Source organism: Pinus tabuliformis, chromosome J (assembly GCF_031772625.1).
Source record: "Pinus tabuliformis cultivar Carrire ecotype Pingquan chromosome J, CPIR1, whole genome shotgun sequence".
In the NCBI taxonomy this organism is placed as follows: domain Eukaryota; kingdom Viridiplantae; phylum Streptophyta; class Pinopsida; order Pinales; family Pinaceae; genus Pinus; species Pinus tabuliformis.
Window position 1 is genome coordinate 1,125,748,523 of NC_142295.1, and position 23,946 is coordinate 1,125,772,468.

The 23,946-nt window shown below is 40.6% G+C and overlaps 1 pseudogene; it reads right to left on the reverse strand.

Annotated features, from left to right (window-relative positions):
• Nucleotides 1–9: 9 nt before the first annotated feature.
• LOC149231034 (putative sugar phosphate/phosphate translocator At1g12500 pseudogene) lies at nt 10–10,609 on the reverse strand (annotated as a pseudogene).
• Between the last annotated feature and the right edge of the window lie 13,337 nt (nt 10,610–23,946).

The window sequence follows — 23,946 nt, forward strand, 5'->3', positions numbered from 1 at the left end:
AAATCCACATTAAGTGGGCTTGAGCGGAAACCTGCAATACCAGATTTAGAGTTGTAGCAAGAGACAAACATGGCCCTGATCATGCCTTTGATTGATGATTAGCCTTAAACAATCTATGCGGGGATGAGACATCTCTTCAAAGAGTCAGGGACACTTCCTCTAGCAGAAGACTTCAAATTATTTCCATTTTTTGAAGAGTTCTAGTAATTTCATTAAGCATTCTAGAGTTGGTGATCATCCTTAAACCATCATAGGTTGAGACCTTCCTTTTCAAGTTGAGTTTCTCCCTTCTTATGTGGGGTGAGGCCTCCCTTTCAAGTTTGAATTTTTCCCTCTTTAAAACATTAGGATCACTTCCTCTAGTATAAGACCTCAGCTTCATGCTAGACTTGGATGAGTTCTGGGAACTACACTAAGCATTCCAGTGTTGGTGGTCATCCTTAAACCACCCCCTTATACCAACAATTTAGAGAGCACATTCAGCCTAGTGCTGCCATGCATCTTTTCACAATTTGTATTACAACTCTCTTCTTGGAATCATAGATACCCCTTTGGATTAAGGGACGAATGTTGGACACCAAATCCTCTATGGGTTACTGTGGAATGTGAGCAACCACTGGAGTCCAAGAGACCACTTGGAATATGTGTTATAGCTCCAAATCTCACTCTTTATGTTTGTGATGCTGCACTCATGGCCTAGGGAAACCCCTCCTTCCATACCTGGTCCAAATACTTTAAAAACAGTGTTTACTCCCTATACGCGACATTGCCTAAGCTAAACGCGTGTGTATGCAGGTCTGTGTATACCAAACCCGCGTATATGTCTTAAAACACTTAAAAAAATTAAATCTCCTTAATTTCAGGTGGAGATCATGGGTTTTACCTGTTGATTAACTATTAGTGCCCGTGGCCCAACTATTCCCAATGAATTCCCAACTAAAAGCTACTTTAGGAGAAGTATAAAAAGGCTTCAATGGGAAGGCTTGAGGGAGGAGAGAATAGAGAGAAAAATCACTCTGTTGAGATTATCCCTGATCAGATCTGAAGATCCTTGTGCTTCCAGCACTTCCCCCATTACAGGAAACCCTTGTTTCCTTGAGTTATGATGTCTTTTCACTAGTTGAGATATGCTTGTGTGAGTCATGGAAGGAGCCTTTTGAAGACTTGGGATTGGACGAATTTGGAGGATGGTTCTACTTGGAGCCTGCAAGAGGAAGATTCAGGTGATATCATTTCTTGCTTTACTTTAGTTATCTTCAATAAAGAAACATTTGTCTTTTTCCCGAAATCAATCTTCTTCATGCTTATGATGTTGTTATTATGGTTTGCATATGAATAGTTGTTTCAATTGTATAACTAACTACCTTTCAATATGTTATGAAGTTGATTTCTATATGATGCTTGGTCCATATACTGTTATGCTTCTTTGAAATGGTTGTTTTGCAGGTTGAAGGATCGAAAGGAACTCCAAGAGGGTTTGGACCCTAGCTGGATCTACCTGAACGAAGGACCCCCAAGTGCACCTCTCTTCATGTAGTTTTCTTATATTAGTATCATGGCTGTGTGGAATGCTTGTTTCTCATCATAGATAACCCTTGCTCTGCTAGGGTATTGACCCAAGACCCTAGGAGACGTTGTCCCTCAACAATATGAATCCAAGGGTCATACAAATGTTCTATACATATCTATCATTGTGAATAATAAATGCAACTAAATCTTTATCATTTCATATTTTGTTTCTACCATTGTCATATTTAACAGTCATGTCACTTGTTATAACTAAATCGAGGTGGGGAGGATTCCATTCCTTCATCCTAATCACCTAGGAAAACATTTAATTTTTTGAATTGAGGCAATTGTATTATTTCAACAAATCAAATGTTACATGGCTTTCCATACATATCTCTTTAGGGTTTATTTTTCTATACCACTAATCCAAGAGTTTTTCTCACTTAGAAACACCCATAAAATATGTGTTACATAACCCCATATTAATTGAATACAGATTAATTATTAACACTATATAATTATTTCAAAATATAAGGCAAAACCTAATGAATGAACCTGCATCTCATAGGGGAGATGAGCTACACCTGGAGGCTGCCAAAAAACGTTGTCAATTCCTCATTGACTAAACAATTAAAGGTACATGCATTTATATGATTACATTCAGCTAGGAAGATCAAACAAACTCCTGCAAAATAGGATCTAATTCCTAAATAAAAACACAATCAAACTAGCCTAACAAATACTTTCTTCATTATTTCCAAGTGTCCCCTTTAATGGAGATAGGGTTTATTTCCACACCTAATATCTCCCTAAACAACTCAAATTTCATCTTCCCAAGAGGCTCACTGAAAATTTCAATAGCATTTTCACAAGTATTACAATATTCAAGAAAATTATCTTTGGATTGTACCTTCTCTCTCAAAAATGAAACTGAGCATCAACATGCTTTGTTCTTGCATGGTAAACTAGATTATTTTCCAACTTGATCAAGCTTTGGTTATCACATTTGATTATTGTAGCCTTCTTTTGTTCTTCTCTAATGTCTTGAAGAACTCTCCTCAATCAAACAAATTCACAAGTTCCTACACACAAAGCTTCATACTCTACCTCATTGGATGACAAAGATACAATAGGTTGCTTCTTACTACTTGATGATACAATCTTGCATCCAATGCTAAAAGCATAACCTGTAGTAGATCTCCTATCATTTGTATTATTGGCCTAATCTCAATATGAGTAACATCTCATTTCAACATTATTGTTGGGCGCGGGATCCCCCAATGGAAGTTTTGGGGCTTAGAGCCCATATTTTGGTTAATTTTGTAATTCAAATGTAACGACTCCGCATTTTGTGGGCACGGAGTGCATAGTTTGTTAAAGAGTAATAGGGTTGTCCACCCTTTTTTTGATAATGTAATGTTGGCTATAGAAGATCTACCCATGGTCCACGGACCATGGAATTGTATAAATAGAGCAAGGCTCTAAGTAGTTAAGGCACCTAATCTAATAATTCATAAGATGTATGCGAGATATTCTAAAGCAAAAAAGTATAGTTCAGGTTGTAGAGTAGGAAGAGGCTCTGTAGCTAAGTGTGCATAGGCCTAGTAGTCCGTGGCTGAGTGCGCAGACCCCTGCAATTGAGTGCGCAGGGTAGGTCAAGTCTATAACCAGTTGGAAGTATTAATAAGGAGAAATTTCTATCAATTCTATGACTATAATTCCTATTTTATGCATTTGTTATATTGGGTATGAATTTCTCTTCTAATTCTTATATGATGCGTGAATGTGTATAATTTTATTGGTTAGGTGAATGCAAGTGAGAATATCTACTTACACGAAGATAACTAAGATCTGATAATAAGATAAGTAAGAGACTTGGCATAGTTCAGGAAATAGCGCAGTACGCTGCCTTAGCAGAGTGAATGGATGTCAGCCCTTGGTTAGGTCTGTGTGAAGCCAATTGTAACAGATCACGAAGGTACTGAAGGTTAGAATAGAGTGCGAAACAAACTACATGAAGACATGTCTTTTGGGAATAAACCAACATCACAGACACCTAAAGGGTGTGGAAATTTGGTTCCAACATCCCCCCATACTACTTTGGGTGAGACTTCAATCCACGCTCTGCGGGCTGATGCTGAAAGGGCCAGTAGTGTAAGGATTTGTTTGGCTAAATAACTTTGAACTTGGGTCAGGCTCCCATAAGCCAACAAATGGTTCTGTTGCCAGGACCGAAATCTACATCAGAGATGTGTGATTTTGTATCATTGGAATCCAACTAAGAAGGAAATTGAAGGCTAGTTGGATAGAAGAATTCACGAGTTCGCGGCACCAGAGAATAGAAACCCGTGACTGTCAAAAGAAGAGTGGCCAGATCGCTACCTGTATACAGAGATCCATGAAATGTTTTTCACGGCCTTCCCTACTGAGCTATACGATTGGATCGTGAAGCTAGTAGATAGCCAAGGAAGGTGGAAACTTGACAGTCCTATTGTGTGGATCCCAAAGCTAGTGCGAAGGTTGGAAGCGTCAAAGGATAAGATCACATGCGCTGTTAATCGTTGACTCAATCGTATTATAGGAGGATTCATTACTTATTTCGTGATTGAAACCTCAGTCCGCTACAGCGAGGCAGAGTGACGCTTTCACAAAAGACTGCGAGGTAAGTACGTAAAGTATTTGAATACTTCGATTAAAATGTTGTTGCGTGAAAAGAAGGTTATGCAGTTACCTTGATGTTCGGGGCTACGCAAAGCCTAAAAGCTTACAAGAATGAAGGAAATAAGGATCCAGAAAATAGCCCCTTGATTTCACCTCTGCGAGGGGACGAGGAAGAGCCCGCGAAGGTCTCTCCGTGAGGTGCTATTCAACTGATAAAGCAAATAATCTTATGAATACCACCTCCACCCACACCAGCACCGGCTTCACCACCATCACTTCCATCTTCGCCCGTACCAACTCCACCACCACTACGATTCAATATGGCAAGCAAAATGAATTTTCTTATGTTCAAAGGTTTAGGAAATGAGGATCCAAACCAATTTTGGTTCGTTATAAGGGTTGTATAGGAAACACAATGTGTTACAGATGACCATATAAAGAAAGCGACACTGGTTAGTGTGCTGCACGATCACGCGCTAACCTAGTATATTAAGTACTCCAGTGATAATCCAAATGTGAGAGTCACGGATATCCAAACATCGCTAAATAAAGAATTTAGAAGGCCTAAGTCTGAAGCGCATTTCATCATTGGATTCAAAAAGATTACGATGCTACTAGGTGAGATTCCTTGGGATTTGGATCAAAGACTGAAATGTACGATTCACAAAGCCAATATGAATTTGACAGATGGCCAGCATCACAAGTGGTTTGTAGCTTCGCTGCTACCACATTTGAGGAGTTCTTTATCGCTGCAGAAGATAACAACTCAGGAAGAGGCTTTGGAGATTGCTATGAGGTTTCATTAGACCCGATGCAGGATCCTAACTGTTACCAGGAAAACTATTGTCTATTTAGAACTGTTAGTCCCACTAAGACAGGTAGCTATCTTAGAAACAAACAAACTAAAGTCACTTGTGCTTTCCTTTACGAGAGATATATGAGAAAGAAGTAGAGAGTACCAACCTCAGTCTTTCGCTTGGCTCCTTTCTTGTTTCCTTTCCCCTTCGACAGAATCTCTCCACTACTACCTTACTTGTCCCGCTTCAAAGAGCACCTGTAGAATCATAGTAGCATAATACCATCAAAGCATAGAGATCTATCACTGTAAACAATATAGGATCAGATATATATTGACCATACAAATGCATATATCAACACAATATTTAGAGATACACAAGATTATGGAGGAAAACTCAAATAGCTTTATTGATAAAAGTAGTAGAAGAGAGGATTAAAACCACTTGGTCTAACCCAGCGCCATCCTTCCAGCTCGAAAGCCCTCTTCACCTCATACAAAGGAAGATCACCCAACAATGTCTTCAAAGAGAAACCAACAACACTTCTTTGCAAATTACCAAATTCCAACCTTTGGATCTCTAGGATGAGGGATCCATATATAGATATTTGCAGGGGGGTGAGTCAGCTTCTGGGATTTTGATTAGTGTCATCTCTCTGATAGTTCTTGGTTCCACTTGGAGATTTCATGATCTCTTACTCATCCTTGGGCGAATTCAGGGAGGCAAGTGTCAAATGAGTAGCTTCTAGAAGATTATCAGTGTTTCCACCTAGAAAACTGCTTGTGCCATTTGTCTGCTCTCTCTCACTACACCCTACAAAGCGGCTTTCCAATATGCATCACACTTTTTGCATGCGGCAGGTGAGATGCATCGCACCCTTAGCACTAGGCAGTCTATATGGTCATGTTTTCACTAGTTCTGAGTGGTTTTTCATGGAGAACTTCTGGGAGATGATGTAATTAGCTGACCTTGCTCCTTTAGGGTATGAAACAACACTTTTAGGGACTTAGAAGCCCTTGGTTTATGGACATATGTGATCGGGGTTGCAGTGCCCAAATATGTCTATAACAATTGCCCCCTAAAGCATGAGGTCGTAAATCTTTTGATGTCGGCTGAAATACTTTATAATGAGGATCCAAGGTTTTCCAAACTGGAAGGTGACCTGTAATAAGATACAATACAATACATTATCTTCATAATAGTTTCATGATCTAGCTGAGGCGGGCATTCCCATGCTCAGCTTGATAAATTCATTTTCATGTACATAGGACAGACAACCGTCTGTGTGCAGACTAACGATTCTGGTAGAGCCATCATCCCTTACTTTGGATGATTATCTATGCAGAAATGATGTACATTTGATGTCTTTATTTCCCTGAATATATCGTAGCCCGGATGGATGAAACTAGATCTGGGGTCTTCAAAACTCGTTCAATCTTTGCCCGAAAGTACAAGTCGATCTGTGTGAAAAGATGTTCTGATGTCGAACATGGAAGGACATTGCCTGATTACCAACCGATGATGTAAGCTATTAACAGGTGCGAGAGGAATCACCAATGATGATGATGACCCTCAAGGTACTGCAGTACAATTCACGTGGTGTGAATACATGAGTCGATGTCTAACACCACGCAAAATCTTTTGGTCGAAGGCCATTAATGTATACTTATCGCCGAAAGTGAGAATCTTTCCATTGAGGCATGCAAGCTTCAAAGTACTGAAAGGGTTGTTACCAGGTCGGCTTCTTGGATAATGAGATGATGCTGATAAGAAGTGACCCATCATAGGATGGCATTGATGGATCCCACATCTATGACACTGAATGGAGCAAATGATTTTGTAGAGGTGAAAACGATCTGATGATACAAGGTTCAGGGTGGCGGTCATGAAAGAATGAAGCGTGAAGGTATTGCAGCGGATGAGACACAAGCTGGGTAGGTGAATTCTCTGAGCGACTTCTCTTCAACATATCGGCAACACTGAAATGGATTGGTAGTGTTAACCCCAAAAGTGGATGGTACGGTGGACCAATGGTGATATGACTGGTGAGCTCCAGTATTGTAGCAATAATGCTACAACTCCTGGAGCTTCCTTCTCTAATTTTATCAACCCGGTAGTTCGTAACAAACTTGGAAGCGACGGTGTTGTATGCACAAGTACTAGCTCTTGCCGCAGCTGTCACTTGGTCAGCTGGCACAAGTCCGCTAGGGGCTCAAGCCAACTTATATGAGCTCTTAGAAGAATCTTTTTAACTGATGGACGAAAGCTAACTCAAAGGAAGCTAATCTACTTGCGGAAAGAAACTGAAAGCCAAAAAGAAATACAAACCCTAGCAAACCCTAGCAAACCCTAATTCTACCAACTAGTCCTACTGATGCAAAAATGAGAATGCAAACTACGAGAAGAGATTCCATTACTTCCAGGAAGTTAAAATGCATGTGTCTAAGTTATCACTATCTGAAGAAAACATCTTTTTGTATTTTTAATTAAGTTATTAGAATTATCATGCATGTGCTTTTAACTGGCTTTTCACTGTGCAGGGATGGATCAAGGAGGAGAAATCCTTAGAAAGGGTTGGGAAGACTCGGAGAGGGTCTAAGGGATCCCTATCATCCTTTCAGAGAGTTTCACAAAGTCAGGATGCCATGCAACCGTGTTTATGAACTTCTACAGGAAGTCTGCAAGGGTTTCTACAGGAAGTTCTGTAATTCTTCTACAGGATGTTTCGTGATTGGGTTTTTGGAGCGTGGATGGAGGGAAAAAGATGGAGGAATGAGTATGAAGGTGAAGTAGGGGTGTGAAGAGGTCTAGGACTTGGTGGATGAGGCTAAGGAGCAATTGGATTTGTTCAAGGATGGATGAAACGATGTTGCACAAGAAGATGAGAATCATGGCAAAGTAAGCGGATGAGGCAAATGTAAGGTAAGGGTTATAAGTGAAGGGTGAAGCAGGTAGGTTGGATGGAGTATGGGCAGGTAAGGAAGGATAATAGGTACTCTGCAAGTGGTTTTTCAAACTGAACAAACAAAGGCATGCAAGAAAACAAAGATCTAGTTATAAAACCTATGACCTAGTTACTTCACTCTAATCTGACCTAACAGCAAAAGGAAATGAACTGAAGTTTATTTGCAGTGAAACCATGTGAAACAACTATGAAACTAAGTGATCATAAACCTAAGCATGCATCCAAACTGATATCAAGTTCTACGAACGAGATTTAAACACTAATAATTGCATGGTGAAGCAAAGAAAGTGTTTTTGTTTGGGACAGCATAGTTACTTCAACTCCAGCCCCTGACCCAATAAGGAAGAGGTGAAACCAAAAGCGTTTGCTGACCCTTTTTTGGAGCTTTTTCCTGTTATTATCCTACCAATATATTCTAAACATAAACAACTACTTTAACCATCAAAATAAATCTAAATAACGAAGAAATATCTAAATTTAAAGAGCAGATTTTATTTTAAGAACGCAGCAAAGACACATGATAGTAAACAAAGGAGGTCCTGGGCACTTGAGATGGGCCCAACCCCAAGAGCTACAGCCTCCTAAGAGAGATTTAGAGCTGGTGCAAAGCTGGATTCATCTTTATTGATCAAGAAATGAATAGTTACATCAAAACTGTGCACAAGAAGAGCTTGAGAATGAGCTGAAAGCAAAGCTAATCTATTGCCTACAAATCGAATTACAAAATGACTACAACAAGGCTATGAAATGACTAACTACTAGCTACTATCTACTGGCTAACTAGCTAACATCCACTGGCTAACCCCCAAAATGAGGCCCTAAGCCTTCTTATTTATAAAATTTGAGGACCCAACAGTCCTCCTAAAATTTAGGGACTCGGCTGCCCAAGACTTCGAGTTAACAGCAGTCCTACTTGACTTGCTTGGCTGCCCTTGTGCTGATTGATTCGGTGGCCCTTGAACTCCGAGCTGATGGTGGAGAATTCGAGGTAAGGGCCCATAAATGAAGGGGATACCTTCCTACAAATCCTCTCCCTTGTTATCCCACGAATTTGGCTGCCAAGTGCTCATTAAGACCTTCAATTTTGTCTCCAAATTGACCAAAAAGGCTACACAAAGCACCCATTAGACTTGTTGGCATAATGACTAACCAAATTCACTCTATTAACATAAATATAATAAAAAACATGCAATAAACTAATGAGAATGGTGGATTAAGTCAAATTAGGAGGTTGAATGAGCCCAAATAATTGTCCATTTTTGGGGCTCATCGTCGCCCCCCTACTGAAAGTGTTGCTCATCCTCTGAGCAACCAATCTCTCTCCTCATCTTTGATGGCCCTGGTGGCCTCCTTGGCTAAAATCTCGGTCGATTTCTCCTTTGGCTTCCCTCTTTTCAAACTTCCTGTAGAAACAGTTCGCTGGCTTCCTGTAGAACCAGTCCTCTGTGTTCCTCTAGAAACAGTCTGCTAACTTCCTGCTGAACCAATTTTCTCTGATTTTGCTTGCTTGGCTGGGGGTGCCTTCTCCTTGAACTGTGCTGCTTGCGACTCTGAGCTAGTGTGATTTGATTAAGTAATATTTGAATGAGTGAGGATTTAATGAGGAGGATCTATCTCCTAATCTCTCCTCCTTGTCTCATTCAAGTTCCTGCTCTTAATTAGCCAAAATTGCCATGATTTTCTCCCAAAAACCCAATGACGAGGCTCATCAATATGCTGATAGGCCTGATGGATATGCTGAGAAACAAATTGGTGGTGGTGCAGAGGCTGGTACTTGTGGCCTTGGCATTTCCTAAAACCTGCAACGTGAGGGCACTCGTATGTTTTGTAACAAGGAAGTTGGTTAAATTCACAAGATAAGCCATGGTCATGTTTCCAAGCAACATGAATATGATAAAGGTGTTTTCTCTGGCTTTTTCAATAGCAATAGCTAATACATTACCCTCCACAAAAAGAGTAACAGGAAGCAATAACAGCGCAAAAATTGGTGCCATGTACATGAGCAAATTCATAGAGTGAAGCTTCTCTGCCTCAGAGGTAAGCAGGAGCCCCTGAACAACTGATTTCAATGCTCTGGTAGTAGTTGATCCTAGGCAAACCAAAAAGCCAAAAAGGTGGAATAATGGCTCACTGTTGCTTGCAATAACAATTCCAAATACCACAGGCACCAAGGCCATATAAACCACAGAAGACTCCCTCTTACATGTTATTATAAATGAAAAATATTGCTGTGAAGAAGGGAGTTGTTGCCCCAATAGCTTTATTGAAGGAGACTGGCAAATAGCGCAGAGAAATATTTCCACAAACAACCGAGAAGGAGAAAATGAAGCTCAGTGCCAATATCTCAAGAAACTGTCTTCTGGAGACGATGAACTGCATTGGTACAATCTCTAACCATGAAATTGCCAGAAAACCATAAAATGAACAGGCACACATGTGCAACATTGTGAGGAATATTGGGTATCTGCATCCAAAAACTAAGTAGGCATTTGTTAAGCAATAGCACACCAATATTGGAAGAGTACCAAGCTGCAATAATGAGAGCTGTTGTAATAGTCTGGGACACAGGAAATGAACCATATTTTCCTTCTCCTGTTGGAGTTGGAGGTATGTCAATAACTTCTTGTTCAAGCTTTGGATTACTGCCCCGCCTAGTCCATGTTTGTGTTTTGGCCATAGCTGAAGAGGGCTTGAAAAATCAGATCTGATCAATATTCGGAAGACCCAATTGGTTTCCAGACCTGAGCATCGTCTAGGTACTTGTCTATACTGTGTAGGACTCAGATGGACCCAAAACAGATGTGGATGTCTCATTATTATAAGCCTCCCCCAACTCTGCAACTTGGTGATCTTTTTAGCCTCCTCGAGCTGAGAGATGAAAGAGAGATCAGTTCCTATTGGGAACAGCTTCAGATTGAGATTGAGGTGTATGAGAAGCGAGCGCAAACACAAATCTCATCAGAGAGCTCCACCCTAGTTCCGCCTGAAAACCAAGCAGCTTACTCTGCCCTGGAAGAGTCTGTTGTATTTTCCTGTAAAACATCTTCCTGTAGAATGCTAGCCGGATTCCATAGGATGTCTCTGCGCCTTTGCACAATCTTGGTATGCTGGAGAATTTTGAACAGGCCAAAACAATCAGCAAAGGATGATAGGTTAATCATTTTGAGGAAGCAGAGGATGTATACTTCAGTTGAACATGATGCAAGTGCAAGTTAACTGCAGTCTATGAGTTTCGGCTAAGCGCTCATTAATTCTGCGTGATTTTTGGTGGAGTGAGGTGGCAAAAACGTGTGTTGGTCCATATGAACTGCTGTGCTATCATGAACTGCATGTCTTCTTCTATTTGTTAATCAATTGATGCCCTGTGCACTGAAGTTCAACAAATCTTCCATTGCCTGTGTTTCTCATCTTCCACGTGAATGACTATCCACGCATGCTACGTGATTTTCTCGTGAGTGCTAGAGAACTAGGTGTCTTGCTACATTCGTGGCTTAATTTCACCATTCCATTTGTTCATCCAATGCTTAGACTAGATTCATGCAATAGATGAACAAGGTTTAGTCACGTACCTGAAGTCAAACGGCTGCTTGTGAAGCTTTTTGCTGCTACATGCTCATGTTCTGCTGCTGCATGCTTGGATCCTTTGGTTGCATGAGGGCTTGGCTGATGAATTTTTATTGCTTTTCCTTCTGCAGGTGTCCTCTTGACCAGATCTAAGCTGCATGCATTTGTTTCCACATTCAAATCTGCACCTTCAAGCTGCTGCTGCTGCAATGTCACAGAACCAGAACTTGTTTTCGCCATTTATCCCAAACGGTAAAGCGGATTGATCTGAAACTTGCTAAGCATGTTTCTATCATCATGATGCATCTACAATAGCAAAATTGTGATCAATGGATGCACGGATTTCGAGAAAAATGGAAAATGGCTGAATATTTCAGAGATCGATTTCTCAGAAACCGTGCATCGGAATCGGCTGAAACGGCTTGGGTAGGCTACTGTCACCCATGTGCATCTCCCCATGAAGCAGGTTTTAAAACGGAAGCACGGATATGGAGAAAATGCAAAAATGGCTGACGGTGATGGAGGCTGATTTCTTGGAGATCATGCACCGGAATTGGCTGAAACTGCTCAAGCATGTTTCCATCACCCTTGTTCAATTCCCCATAAAACGGTTTGTCAAATGGATGCATGGTTTTCAAGTTATGGCAAAAACAAATTTTGTTCTATGGATTTTTGCCTCAAGGCTTTTTGCATTTTTGCATGGAAGGAAAAACTGAGCTTGGGCTGTGATGCAGGTATGGAGATGATGGAGGAGGAGTTGGAATATTGCATGAGGACTTCTGAACCCTTGAAGAAGCTACCATGTTCGCCAAACCACTTTTTGAAATCCATGTCTAGTTTCCCACAATTTCTACAGGAAGTTCCTGTAGAAGCACAATGAGAAGCACAATGAGGTGGAAAAAAATGATGGATAAAGGGAAGGGATGGACACACAAGTGCTTGTAGGCCTAATCAATAGATTCCTACCGTTAGATTCACTTTTGAAATTGGATTTGGCTCATCCAAAGGTTCTACAGGATGTTTCCTGTAGAAATACAGAGCTTCCTGTAGAAGGCACAAGAAAAATTCCTTTGATCTTGATTTGAGTGCTCCTCTTGTCATGAAATGTCCTTCTTGCAACCTGTAATTAGCCAATGGAATTAGTTTTATTTTTATTTTTCTTTTTCTCTTTTTTTTTTTTTTTTTGAAAAACAACTAGGGCGCCTCATGGAGGTTTTCGCCCTAATTGCCTGCCTTGGGCGCCTCCAAGGGAGGTTTTCACCCAAAGATCTTATTGCCTTTTTATTTTCTCTTCTTTCCAACCCATTGACCGCCTCATGGAGGTTTTCAATCAATGAGCCAATCTAAGGTGCCTCTGAGGAGGTTTTCACCTTAGATTTTTATTTTCTTCTTATTTTCATTTTTTCTCTTTTTTCTTTTTTTTTCTACCCTACCCTACTTGAAAAACAAAATCATTTTCAAGTATAAGAATACTTCCAATGGAGCCATGTGCACATCGAGATTAGAGAAAAGATGATGTGAAGGCTCGAAATGCATGCTTTAACAGCTATCCAGAGTTTAGAGACAAAATGATCTGACTTTGAAGGGATCAAACATAGTTGAGGAAGAGAGTACTGCTGCAACTTAGTAACTGTCTGGAACCATATCTCAATATAGCTCTGATATCCTTGGTCCTTCTGCTGATCTGGATCATGTTTCATGTCACCTTATATCATGACTTTCTCACCTCCCTCTGTTTGATGATCTTTCTCTTGAATACATGGAAGATTTGATGGTAACCATGAGGAAGCTTTCTCGATCTTTGATTCTGATCTCTTCTCTTCATCAAGTGCAGCCCATGGTTCATTGATCTCCTCTCTTGAATCTTCTTTTGCTAGATGTGATCCTTCAATGCTTTCAATATAGTCACTTTTTTGCAATACTCTTCCTGAGCTATGGTGAACATCATTGAGCTCAAGAGGAGTCATTTGCACATGTTGTGCCTCATCTTTGCAATTGGGTTGAGCTGCTCCATTGTATGGTCTTGGAAATGGTGGTACGGGTAGTTGAGTGGGGGTGTGAAATTGAGATGGAGATGGATGGCATTGTGGTTGGGTAGGCATTTGGGGTTGCCTTGGTGGAGGAGGAGGCAATGGTTGTGGATGAGCAGGTGGTGGAGGAAAATGAGCGGGATGAGAGTTGTACTGGGGCCTCCACCCCTAATGAGATGCATTCCATTGAGGTTGTGGCTGAGCATAAGAGTGAAATGAATGAGCAACTGGTTGGGCATAATATGGATCTATGAAGGAACAAGGAGGAGGTGTGAACCAAGAAGGATGAGCAGGGGGACCCCAAGAAGGCATGAAAGTGGCTTGATAGGGATCATAATAGGTCTCGGATGTCCCTTGCAGTTCCTGCTGATAATATCTAGGTTCATGTTGCCTCCTTTGGTTCATATAATAGAGTGATTCAGTGGCTTCTTTAACTCTTTGATATGCAACTTTAAGTCCAGGCAAGGAAGGGCACTGATTCGTAGGATGGTATTCTTCACAGATGAAGCACACTTCTAGAGAGTGCATTGGACATTCGTTCCTAGGATGCTTTCTAGTGCACCTAGGAAAAAAAATGGCCAAAGCCCGCTTGGCTTCCTCTTGCTTCTTTTGGATCCACAGGGTATCCAATTGCATGGCAAGAAACTGCCTCATATCACTCTTGAAATCTTCTATCTGATCTTCAAATTCGTCTTTGGAAAAGGGACTGCTCCCAACATTTTTGCTTGTAGCCATTTGCTCCAAAGGAATGGTTTCTTCTTCTTCTCCCTTGGAGGTTCTTCAGATATGTCTTGATGTCCACCCAGGGGTTCTTCTTAGTCACAGCCATCGAAGAAGAGAGAAGATTGGCTGTGTGAAGCAAAGGGGGGTGTTGTGCAATCATTTTTCTAACTTATCTCTACTCCTACAAGGCATGAAATGAAATCTTTTTGGTTGATTTTTGCTTTTTTCTACTTCTACTTGCAAAACTGAAATAGATTGAACTGCAACTAACTATCTTGCTAAAATGAAAATGCGGAATTTAAATGAAAGCAGGAAAGGACTAATCTATTTTGCTCAAATGAAATTGCAGGAATGAAATGCTAGTCTATGCTTGCGGAATTGAAATGTTAATCTACATTTGCAGAAATGAAATTGCGGAATTGAAATGCTAATCTATGAAAGCGGGAAAGGCTAATCTACTTTTGCATAAACGAAATTGCATAATGGAAATGAAATAAACTACTTAGCAGAAGGTTGTAGTAGAAAATAGAAGAATAGCAGCAATCACCAATACTCTGACGCTTCCCCGGCAACGGCGCCAAAACGATGGTGAGCTCCAGTATTGTAGCAATAATGCTACAACTCCTGGAGCTTCCTTCTCTAATTTTATCAACCCGGTAGTTCGTAACAAACTTGGAAGCGACGGTGCTGTATGCACAAGTACTAGCTCTTGCCGCAGCTGTCACTTGGTCAGCTGGCACAAGTCCGCTAGGGGCTCAAGCCAACTTCTATGAACTCTTAGAAGAAGCTTTTTAACTGATGGACGAAAGCTAACTGAAAGGAAGCTAATATACTTGTGGAAAGAAACTGAAAGCCAAAAAGAAATACAAACCCTAGCAAACCCTAGCAAACCCTAATTCTACCAACTAGTCCTACTGATGCAAAAATGAGAATGCAAACTACGAGAAGAGATGCCATTACTTCTAGGAAGGTAAAATGCATGTGTCTAAGTTATCACTATCTGAAGAAAACATCTTTTTGTATTTTTGATTAAGTTATTAGAATTATCATGCATGTGCTTTTAACTGGCTTTTCACTGTGCAGGGATGGATCAAGGAGGAGAAATGCTTGGAAAAGGTTGGGAAGACTCGGAGAGGGTCTAAGGGATCCCTATCATCCTTTCAGAGAGTTTCACAAAGTCAGGATGCCATGCAACCGTGTTTATGAACTTCTACAGGAAGTCTGCAGGGGTTTCTACAGGAAGTTCTGTAATTCTTCTACAGGATGTTTCGTGATTGGGTTTTTGGAGCATGGATGGAGGGAAAAAGATGGAGGAATGAGTATGAAGGTGAAGTAGGGGTGTGAAGAGGTATAGGACTTGGTGGATGAGGCTAAGGAGCGATTGGATTTGTTCAAGGATGGATGAAACGATGTTGCACAAGAAGATGAGAATCATGGCAAAGTAAGCGGATGAGGCAAATGTAAGGTAAGGGTTATAAGTGAAGGGTGAAGCAGGTAGGTTGGATGGAGTATGGGCAGGTAAGGAAGGATAACAGGTACTCTGCAAGTGGTTTTTCAAACTGAACAAACAAAGGCATGCAAGAAAACAAAGATCTAGTTATAAAACCTATGACCTAGTTACTTCACTCTAATCTGACCTAAAAACAAAAGGAAATGAACCGAAGTTTATTTGCAGTGAAACCATGTGAAACAACTATGAAACTAAGTGATCATAAACCTAAGCATGCATCCAAACTGATATCAAGTTCTACGAACGAGATTCAAACACTAATGATTGCATGGTGAAGCAAAGAAAGTGTTTTTGTTTGGGACAACATGGTTACTTCAACTCCAGCCCCTGACCCAATAAGGAAGAGGTGAAACCAAAAGCGTTTGCTGACCCTTTTTTGGAGCTTTTTCCTGTTATTATCCTACCAATATATTCTAAACATAAACAGCTACTTTAACCATCAAAAGAAATCTAAATAACGAAGAAATATCTAAATTTAAAGAGAAGATTTTATTTTAAGAACGCAGCAAAGACACATGATAGTAAACAAAGGAGGTCCTGGGCGCTTGAGATGGGCCCAACCCCAAGAGATACAACCTCCTAAGAGAGATTTAGAGCTGGTGCAAAGATGGATTCATCTTTATTGATCAAGAAATGAAGAGTTACATCAAAATTGTCCACAAGAAGAGCTTGAGAATGAGCTGAAAGCAAAGCTAATCTATTGCCTACAAATCGAATTACAAAATGACTACAACAAGGCTATGAAATGACTAACTACTAGCTACTATATACTGGCTAACTAGCTAACATCCACTGGCTAACCCCCAAAATGAGGCCCTAAGCCTTCCTATTTATACAATTTGAGGACCCAACATTCCTCCTAAAATTTAGGGACTCGGCTGCCCAAGACTTGGAGTTAACAGCAGTCCTACTTGACTTGCTTGGCTGCCCTTGTGCTGACTGATTCGGTGGCCCTTGAACTCCGAGCTGATGGTGGAGAATTCGAGGTAAGGGCCCATAAATGAAGGGGACACCTTCCTACAAATCCTCTCCCTTGTTCTCCCACGAATTTGGCTGCCAAGTGCTCATTAAGACCTTCAATTTTGTCTCCAAATTGACCAAAAAGGCTACACAAAGCACCGATTAGACTTGTTGGCATAATGACTAACCAAATTCACTCTGTTAACATAAATATAATAAAAAACATGCAATAAACTAATGAGAATGGTGGATTAAGTCAAATTAGGAGGTTGAATGAGCCCAAATAATTGTCCATTTTTGGGGCTCATCAATGACCGGTGAACGGAATAGCTCAACCCGACTCAATCATGGTGATGGAGTGAAAGTGTCATGTTCAAGAGCGACCTGCTACCAATAAAGTTTCTTCAAGTTTTCTTCCCAATTTTCCCCAGTCATTTCTGACCAGTACCTCTTTATTTTTTTCAAGCTTGAGGAGGATAACATATTCTTGTTCTATAAGTTTCCCTTCGGGCAAACCCGTCGCTATGTTTTAGCGAGCCTAGCGATAGTGAAACTCTCTCTTGTCTAAATGGACGAGTTTGTCGCTATTGTTTTAATGATTTTAACGACAAGGATAACTCGGTCCTTTTCAATTTTAGAGAGTCTGAAAAGAGACAGAAAGGAAACTCCAATATTCCTTTTTCATAGTATAATCCCTTAAGTCCGAAAAAGTATAAAACAATGTGAAAGGGATGACTTTTCGATAGTTTTAACGAGCTAAACAAGACAAACGCTCGATATTTTTGTGCAATAATCCCTCAACTCCGAAAATATTAAAATCTAGAGGAGGGATGGCACGTCCGATCACTTTAACGAGCTGGAGAGGCCAATTTCTCGGTAATGTTTTCATATTTTACGAGTCAGATGAAAAGAGCTTAAAGGAGACTCGTTTTTGAGGAACGAGTGATATTTCAAGTAGCAGCTGGTTGCAGGTGAGGGTTGGAACTTTCCAATCATGGCAGTGTTAAGAAGATGGCTAACAGAATCACTTGTCACAGTTCTTCCTCAAAAGGGGTAAACAATCAAATGGAGGCGTATGATCGGCTAAAACATAGTGGAGGTGATAGTCAGAACACGACCAAGGCTCAAAAGCTGATGATAATGTGTTCGCAATGGTTATTTACTAGAGATGGGTTCATTTTTTGATGAGCTTAAACTCTGGTGGAACATATTCTCATTGCTAGGTTTAATTTTTAACGAGCTTGAAGTTTGCGTAAAATTTCTCCTGATAATGATCATTGATATTCGATTCAACATTAACACTCTATTCTTTTGATGGTCGTACTTCCTGTTCAATTTCTCCATCACATTGATTAGAAATGAGGACATATACTTGAAAAACAAGTTAAAAAACTAATACCCTACTTAAATTATGTGAAAAGTAACTTAAAAATAGTTTTTTACCCCTCATTTTACCATTTCATTTGGAGTTGTCACTGTTGGAGCTCTGGAGGTGTTTTCCCCCCTGATTTTCATCAGCTAATTCTGGTATATTCTGTGGACGATTTTCGGCGCCATCTGGACTAGGTAGGAGCTAAACCTGAGCTCTTCAACCACATTCTTTCCTTTTTTAATTCTGAGCATGTTTTCCTGTTTTTATGGGCCCCTAGGGTTTGAACATTTCGTTCTGCCCCCATCGCACCTAGTATACATCAAAAGGTGCGATGCATCCTAGGATGGCCACTGGCCAGTTAGGATGCATCTCATCTAGTACAAAGCTAGGGTGCGATGGGCGCAAGGAGGAAAACTTTTGCACTGATTTTTCATGGAATTTTTGCCTACTTTTTGCCAAATCAGGATCGTAATTCTTCTCTTGTTTGCTTTCCAGAGATTCATCGGAGAAAAAATGGTTGTTACATGGCATGAACATGAGCATGAGGAAGAGGACATGGTTTCCCTACATGATCCAGGTACAGTAACTGTATTGCGGAACTATGGCTTGCTCAAGTTCTTCCGCATGTCTAGCATGAAGCAACAAATCAACTTGTTGCAATATTTCCTCAATGTATGGAATCCTACCAACCAAGTGTTTGAGATAAGAGGCAAATCCATCCCCATGACTATTGGGGACATCTATTTCTTGACTGGCTTACTGAGGCGTGGTGCCCCTCTCTCATTATCAGGTTTTGCCCACAGGGGTGAACCTGTGAGGGATTATATTCACCGATACTGTAGAGAAGGATCTCAGCCAAGCAGGGACGGAAATACCAATATCTGAGATGTCACAGACCAGTCCTTGAGGAATATTTTATTCACCATTGCTAGATTGGATGGTAGCGCAACCCTTCACTTGGCCAACAGGTCCTATATGCAATACGACTTGGAATGCCTCGAACCCAAGGTATTCAACTAGTGTGATGCAGTACTTCCAGTGATCAAAGAGAAACTTACCAAGATGAAAAATGGAAGATATAAGAACTTTGGCTATGGTTCTATTATGACCGCTTTCACCTTGGAGAGGATCCCACTGATGTAGCCCCACTACATCTCACTTGGCCTACCACCACCGACTGAGCCACGGATGTAGAGATGGGTTGACCTTATGGACAGACATGTTGGTCAATCACGGGTTTCATTCTCTGATGCTTTCTTCGAGTGGTTCAACCGTCAACAGATGGCTTATGCCGAGTATCCATATGCTGGGATGGATTTCTGGGGTGACCCAGATTTGCTACTACCGGCTGGCGAGTAGTGGGGTGTCATAGGTAAAAATATCTAACCATATCTATGTTTATTGTTTTTATAGTGTTCTTGTGCTTTTCAAATGTTCATCAAGACTAATCAAAACTCATGTGCTTATGCAGATATCGGGCCAGTGCGACCAACAGTGCATCTGAGAGTAGCCACTGCCATTCCAGCAGGAGAGGCTGTAGGGAGGGCCATTCTTCACGATTTGGATGTATTCGAGACCCTTGCAGTGTTGCAGGATCAGATCGAGGGTCTCACCCTTGGTATTCCAGACGTGAGGACTAATGAGTTGCCTCTGAGATTACAATGCCATATCACTTGCGTGCTGAGCTGATGGACTAGGCTCTTGCACATGATTGCACAGTTGGTGACTAGTTATCACTGGCACCAATAGATTAGGGTGCCTCCTTGCATTTTAGTTTTTGGGTCATATGACTGATTTTGTCCTAGTCATAGAACATTATGTACAAACTATAAACAGTTATATATATATATATATATATATATATATATATATATATATATATATATATATATATATATATATATATATATATATATATGATTTTTGGAGCTTTATTTTGGTTATGTTATATGATCTTGATGCAGTTATTGATAAAATGCTTTTCTTTTAAAAACGTTGCAAATGTCTATCTAACACATAATTTGCTAATGAATCAGTTAATGTGTTTAAGTTTCTAGAAATATGTTGATATTGAATAGAATTGAACTGCCTTTCCAAAATCTTGACCCTTAGGAACATGCAATGGATAGCTGGATTCTGAATGGAATAGATGCCCGTAAGCTGTAGAATGACAAGCTGTGAGTATAGCCTGACGACAAGTCGGCGTATGCCATGCATGATAAGATCAGAGAGGAGTTCTATCAACATGCTATATTCAACGATGTTGTTCATTGATAGACCAATACAAACCCCTCTGAAACTCACTAACTCGCCGCTTGGATCAAAGATGGCCCAAGCTGCAAAAGATATGTTCTGCATACTATGACTCGCCCCGTCGGCGTATCCAATAGATGATTCCAATGGGTTTGACATCTACAACAAAATGTAAAAGTGGATTACCTAACCAAAATGATCACTCTTAACGAAAACAAAAATTTAACAAAAGCATATGAAGAGGTTACCATGCCGAGTTAAGCATAATAACGCTTAAGGTACAACCCCTTTCGGGGTTGCGACGGTGGAACCTTGTCATAATCTACTAGCTCGTAGGCTCCTTTTGCTAATGCACACTTGACAATGTAGGGACCCATCCACAAAGACTGGAACTTACCTGCTCCCAATTTATTGGATTCCTGATTGTAAAGCAAGACCAGGTCACCTTCTGAGAAAACGCGGGGTTTGACATTCTTGTCAAATTGTGCTTTGACCCATTTCTTATGTGCTTTGTTAGCCAAGGTGGCGTCAACAGGTTTCATCCAGTTGGATTAACTCTAAGAAATGAGCCTCTTCCTCTGAAGTTCGGGGGAGGAGGTCAACTACGAGCTTTAGAGATGAAATTTCGCACTGAACTAGTAAGATCGCTTCCAGGCCATACACCAACTGAAAGGGTGTAAACCCAGTCACATTTCTTACTGATGTCCGGTATGCCCACAAGGCTGAGTACAAGATTAGGTGCCAACTCCATTTATGGACTCCAATCATCCTTTGCAGCATGCGTTTCAGGACTTTTTTGATCGCCTCAACTTGTCTGTTGGCTTGCAGATAATACAGAGTAGAGCTGTCGTGGGATATTCCTAATTTGGGAGCCAATTCAACCATCATGTGATTGCGAAAATGTGATCCATGATCTGTGACTATAGCTTGTGGAACACCGAACCTGGAGACTACATGGTTGAAAAAGAAAAGAGCGGTCATTTTGCCACTGTTGTTTAATGTGGGCATCGCCTCGGCCCATTTCGTAAAATAGTCAACTGCGACTATGATATACCCATGCCCCTCGGCTGAGGTGGGGTTACATTGCATGAAATCTATGCCCCATTTGGAAAAGGGACCAACAAAAACTACTGGCTGCAGAGGTGTGGGTGGAATTCTGGTTTTGCGGTCAAAGATTTAACAAGCACGGCAACTTCTGACTACGGTTATGCAATCTTTGAACATTGTTGGCTAGAAGTATCCTGCTCGTAAAATCTTTTGTGCCGTACCATAACTATATTGATGCCCCCCACATGTGCCTGAATGACAATCATTTAAGACTTTTTCGACCTCCTCATGGGTGAGGCACCTTTGCAGAACTGTATCGACACCACGACGGTAAAGTGTATCACCGACGATCATGTAGTCTTTTGCTTGGTATCGAGTACATCACTGTTCTGAGCGAGAGGTACTAGACCTATACGTTTGGGTTTTGAGATAAATGGTTATATCTCCATATCACGGATCACTTGAAGATATCAGAAACAAAATTTCATCCATGATTGTTGCTTTAGATGTTGAATCGTTGGACGACGATGGGAAATCACATAGTAACTCCGTGAAAACTAGAGCTTTCTTTGATTTGGATTTTACGAACTCCAGATCAAAACTTGCAAAATTGCTATCCACTTTGAATATTTTCCCCCAAGCAATTGTCGCGACACGATGTAAGTCATGGGATTGTAATCTGACAAAACAATAATTTTTCGAAAGAGAAAATAGTGTCGAAATCTCTGTATTGCTTGAACAGCTACGAGAGCCAGCTTTTCAACATAGGAGTACTTGATTTCTGTATCATTTAAGTTTCTACTCAAGTAATAAACAGGATGTTCAATTCCATTGTCTTCTTGAACTAAAACCATTGTGATGGTCGTATCTACTCCAGCCAGATACACGTTGAAGTCTCTTTGATAATCAGGAGCATACATTAATGATGCTTTTATTAGGGATTCCTTTAGAGAATCAAAGGAATCTTGCGCGACCTGATCCCAGTCGAAGGGTACTTATTTTTTAAAAATACGCATATAACCTTTAGCAAGTTCGGTGTAATTTGGAATGAACCTCCTCAGAAAGTTTGCTTTCCCTTGGAGTTTTTGAATTTGAAGTAAATTTGAAGGTGGAGGCAAATCGATGATTGCCTGAACCTTGCACGGGTCGAGACGAATTCCGTCCTTTAAAAATACAAAGCCAAGTAAACGACCAGAACTGACGCAAAACACACACTTGTGCGGATTGAGTCTTATTTTGTAGTGTCGGCAACGTAGAAATATTGCTCTCAAATGTTGCGGATGATCGGTCTGCTTTCACAAGTGAGTCAAAATATCATTGAGGTATTGTTGAATGATGTTCTTGATGTCATGGAAGGCATAATTCATTTCCCTTTAAAAAGTTTCCCCAACATTCTTTAAACCAAAAGGTAGCTTACGATATGCGAATGTGCCCCACGGACAGATAAATGCAGTTTTTGACTGGTCCAGTGGGTGGATATTTATTTGATTATTCCTGAAAAATCCATCCGTAAACGAAAATATTTCGCATCTGGCACATTCATCAATTATCTGGTCGATGAAGGGTGTAGGGTAGTTTTCCTGTGGACAAGCTTGATTTAAATCCTCGTAATCGATACACACTCTGATTGTTCCTTGCTTTTTCATCATAGGAACAATGTTAGATACCCAATCAGTTAGAGGAACCGGGTAAATGAAACCAGCATGGAGAATTTTTTCAACTTCTGCCTTGATGGTAGCAGCTTTCTTTGGGTGCACCTGCTGAAGCCATTGTCTTACTGGTTTGACATCTGGATACATCTTAATTCCGTGTTCAACTATGCTCGAGTCAATGCCTGGCATTTCTTCATATGACCATGAAAAAACATCTTTGAATTCGTTAAAGAGAGCATAATATACTTCCGGTTTTGAAGAAGAACAAGATTTGCCGACATGAATATTTTCTACAACATCTGGTTTGGTCGAGATATTTATGGTGATAGTTTCTTGAATATTGGACAGATTTCGCTCGGAATCCACTGTATTTACAGTATTTGATAGAAAATCAAAGACTGATGGATGATTAAGGTCGTCGAAGTAATCTTGATTGTAATATGGAAGATGGGAACGATGGTGGTAATCTTCCCATGGTGCCCCCTCTATGTTCATTAACTGAAAAATTCCTTCGTCTGTAGAATGTACATATGACCAAGGATCTAAAGAGGTGCCATCCTCTTTAGACCTATCTACCCAAACACTTGACGAGTGTTCATTTGGGTTTGCCTCCCATGCCGAGAACATTGATTGCTACAATACTTCTATTGGGCTTGGAGGCAATACCTGGTGATGATCCATGATAATAACATGTTTGGACATCTTTTGAATGGAAGATATCATATTTTAGGTTCCCTCCGTGGCCACTTCTGCCAGGTTGTTTGGAGGTGGTAGGGAAAAAGTACCCATCAATGTAGGGTCTTTTAGCAGGCCTACTCCGATATTTTGAAGCAACTGAGAGCTTCTGTGGATCATCGGTATGCTTCCCGTAACTTGTGAACTATTTGGGAGAAAGGTTTGTTG